This window comes from Henckelia pumila, chromosome 2 (genome assembly GCF_033568475.1).
Source record: "Henckelia pumila isolate YLH828 chromosome 2, ASM3356847v2, whole genome shotgun sequence".
In the NCBI taxonomy this organism is placed as follows: Eukaryota; Viridiplantae; Streptophyta; class Magnoliopsida; order Lamiales; family Gesneriaceae; genus Henckelia; species Henckelia pumila.
Genome location: NC_133121.1, coordinates 193,811,178 through 193,815,481, shown reverse-complemented (window position 1 = coordinate 193,815,481; position 4,304 = coordinate 193,811,178).

The following is a 4,304-nucleotide window of genomic DNA, read 5'->3' as shown; positions in this document are numbered from 1 at the left end:
CATAAATTGGGCCTTATTGCTAGATTGCATGCTCGATGTGATATAATTGGGCCTTACAGCGAGATTGCATGCCCAATGTCATAAAATAATACGAGGGAAGAGAAGTCCAACAAATTTTATCACAAGAAAACAAACATGTAATTTTGATAGTAGAAGATGCCTCAGAATATTATTAATAATGATAATAAATAAAAATTTAATAATTTAATTCGAACATAAAGATTATTGAAATACTTATCTCATTCATGCGTTGTCGATGACATGACTTTGGATTGTAAGATAAAATATTATATTCTTTGATCAAAGAACCGACTTGATGTAGCAACAAAAATTGATCCCCACCGTCCAAAATCAGTATCAAGATGTTCAACTTTGAACTCGATCCGACGGTTCAATTAATTCTTATGATTTTTACAAGATTCTGATAGAACACATAGAATTTGTGCGAGGGAGCGGCATCTGTGCGGCGGTCCAGATCTGATTTTAAAAGCCACCAATCATAATCTTCACCGTTCAGATCTTAGAAAACATATTACTGAATATGTATATAAAATTTGAACTTGATCCGATGGTTAAATTAATTCTTGTGATTTTTTCAAGATTCTGATATGCAAGCCCCGTGAAGAACACATAGAAGCTGTGCGAGAGAGCGGAATCTCTTCGGCGGTCCAGATCTGATCCTAAAAGCCACCAATCACAATCTTCACCGTTCAGATCTTAGAAAACATATTTGTAAATATGTATATAAAATTTGAACTCGATCCGACGGTTCAATTAATTCATGTGATTTTTGCAAGATGCTGATATGCAAGCCCCACGAAGAACACATAGAAGCTGTGCGAGAGAGCGGAATCTGTTCGGCGGTCTAGATATGATTCTAAAGGCCACCAATCACGATCTCCACCGTTCAGATTTTAGATAACATGTTTGCATCTTAACCCTTTGTTTTCAAATTCCCACAGACGGCGCCAATTGATGATGTCGAAATTTTACCTCGGGTTCGGTCTGGTAGAATGGATCCTCCAATTCTTTTATAGAGTAGGTCGGGTCGGGTATCAATGAAATCTGCGCAAGCAACAGCTAGGTCAAGGGGCACCAAAAGTGTTTTCAGCGTGACCCCTCCGATGCCTAAGTCAGTGTCTTGAAGGCAGAGGGTATGATTAATGCGAAAACTGAGAGATATGAGTGCGTGAATGTAAAAGTGAGAGTGAATGTGTGATGAATAATGAAGAGTAAGTAATGAATAATGAATAATCATAACAGTACCTGTATTTATAGGAGAAAATAGAGTAAGTTACCTAGTCGAATTATAACATGTCATGTACTAGGACTCTTCATCCATTGGATCCTCTTTAAGTTTATCTCTATCTTTTGAATATTTGAAAAGATCCGGACTTATCTCATATATATCAGAGTCCTACCTGAACTCGAAAAAGATGCATGCGGCCTATTAGGCCCAGCCCAAGTCGACCCATAAAATACCAGCCCTGGTCATATCTGGTAGACCCATTATAAACGGGCTCGAGTTGAAATATTTTTTCGGGGTAACAGAAGCCATTCATCTCAGTATTTTTCTCTCCCGAGTACGCTTGACTCAATGCTCGAGTGATCAAAATATAGTGATAAGATTTATATATATTTAAAAGATGTGTGCGCTGCGTAATTGACACCAACTATGGTTTTTTGTTGAAACAATATAATATTAAGTATTTGCTTTTAATCTTGGTATACAAGGCAATGTCAGATATTCAATCATCACGAATACAAATTTCGAGGTACCGTTTACTATAATTTATGAAGATGAGATTAACCACAATTTTTAATTTACACCATATTATGTTTGTCTCATTTTTTGGTTAACTTAAATTCATCTTACATAGACATTGCATAAGAGTTGGATGACGACATGCATGGTTGACTTGATGTGGATAGATTATCCGCAATTATTTGCAATTGACAAAGACATTCCAAAAATTATATAGTAATAAGCATAATAATTCTACAAAATTAAAAGTATTTATACAAAGCAACATATTATTCGTCTCTATATATTACTCATCCATATCTTAACATATTTTTATCACACTAGTATGCATCCTTCATTCGTCCTGTCCAAACACCAAACATAACCAGAGTGATTATACATATGGTTCTAGGGAGCAACAATTGTCACTTAATGGGAAGAGTAACTGAACGCGATGATGCTTCGTATCTGTTTGCAACTATTTTATTTAAACTTTCATTATTTGCTTGCAGAGCCCGAAATATAGTAAATTGAAAAAAATAAACTAATAATTTTTCATAGTTAATATTAATTTATAAATTTTATCTATTGAGCATGTGGAATTCCAACCAGCTAATGGGGGATTAGATTCCCAAATCCAAGGCCTTATTAATAAAATATAAAGAAAGCACATTCTCGTGATTTGAAATTTGGCAAGATATTCTTTCATCTTTCTCTGAGATTTTGTTTCTAGAGTATATTTTTAGTTTGTTTCAGAGTTTTTTTAAGAGTAAAATTGTCCTAAAATCCCTAATATTCTTTCTAACTTTATTATAACTCTCTAGCCAAAAGATTCTTTACTATAACTCCCTAGGACCACCAAACTTGAATATTTTAATGTTTAATTCTTGTACTAGATTTATGCTAATCTATGCTTGAAATCTATAGGTTCTATGCTTAAAATTTAAAGGTTTTATGCTTGAATCTGGAGATTTTGTGCTCATTTGCAGTATAAAAAATTATCTGCAAAATTGGTATCAGAGCTTTAGGTTATTTATTCAGACGTAATATTATTCGTTAATTCATATTTTTTTTGTTAAGGAGAAGATTTTTACAAAAGAATGACTTCAAACGAAGGTTTGAATCAAGAGAATTTTATTCCTATGAAATCCTATAAACAAGTAAATCTATTCACAATAGATTACTTACAACAGTTTGTGATTAATGCTCTCAATTTTGAAGAGATAAAGAAAGATGATTTCTAAATCTCAATTTTTAGAGATTACCCCAGATTCCTCTAAACTCTTCGGAGGTCTTAGAGAAATTCAAAAGACGGTACAATATTACAGCAATCAGCTGTATGAAATACCTCGGCAAATTGAAGAAATCCTTAATAAACAAGAAGAAATTCTTGGAACTCTAAAAGATCTTCAAAATAAAATCATAAATCTAGAACACACTTCGGGTTCTAGAAAAGGAAATATAGGAGGAAGGTTACCACTCTCGTTTGGTACCGAACCTTTGTTACATCAGAAAGGTAAAACCAAAATAGTTCAAAAACCTTTAACTGATGATGAAATGATGATTAATCTCATAAAAGCAGTATCAGAGAAAAACAATATCTGATGACTACTTTAGAAAGATTAAATCTCGAGGATCTACAAGATCTTGTGGATTCTTTTGCGAATCTCAAAGTAGTAGATCTAAAAATGAATTCTCCTGAGGGTGAACAACCCATAGAGAATCCCCCAAGATATGTGGTTAAAACAGAAGAACCACATAGTGAGTTACAGGTTGGAGAAAATTCACATCCAGCAGGAACTAGATCAAGAAGGAGTAAAATCCCGCTCCATCAAACTCCTTACGGAAAAACTGTTTTAGATCCAATACATCCTTATGGGGTTATGTTAAACCTTGATGTTCTGAACTTCAAAAACAGAGAAGATCTCATAGATGATTGGACATCAGCTATGAGAATAGCAGCAGGAACATTAGATCTCAATAAAGAAGGTTTCATTAAAATTCTAGAAATGAGTCTAATGGGATCTGTCAAGATCGCCTGGGAGATGACTATGCCAGAAACCAAGGAATCAATCTTAGCAGGAGAATCCCTCAGTGAGATTGGAGGAAGAATGACCACCATATTTAAAGCACAATTCATAGGGGTAGACTATTTCAATAATCAAGATACATAGAAAAAGAGAAGATATACTCAAGCTCTGTATAGCCTCGAGTTACATGATATTTGTTTAGTTGATGAATACATTATGTTATTCACTAAATACAGATGGAATTCGGGAGTCGAGGAAAATGTAGCTATTCAGCTATTTTTCGCAAAAATGCCAAGTCCCTGGAGAGAAATGCTGATTAAAGAATATGTTCCAGGTAATCTTGATACATTGGCAAGACGTGCCTCCTTTTTGAAAGAAAAATTAGCAGAATGGTGCCATATGGCAGCATTACAGAAGAACTACAAGAAAATAAGGGGTATAGATAAGCGTACACCTTTGTGTTGTAGAGAAAATGATCTTCCAATGATAATTGGAAACAGATCACAGAGATTTAAAAGGAAGAAATTCAG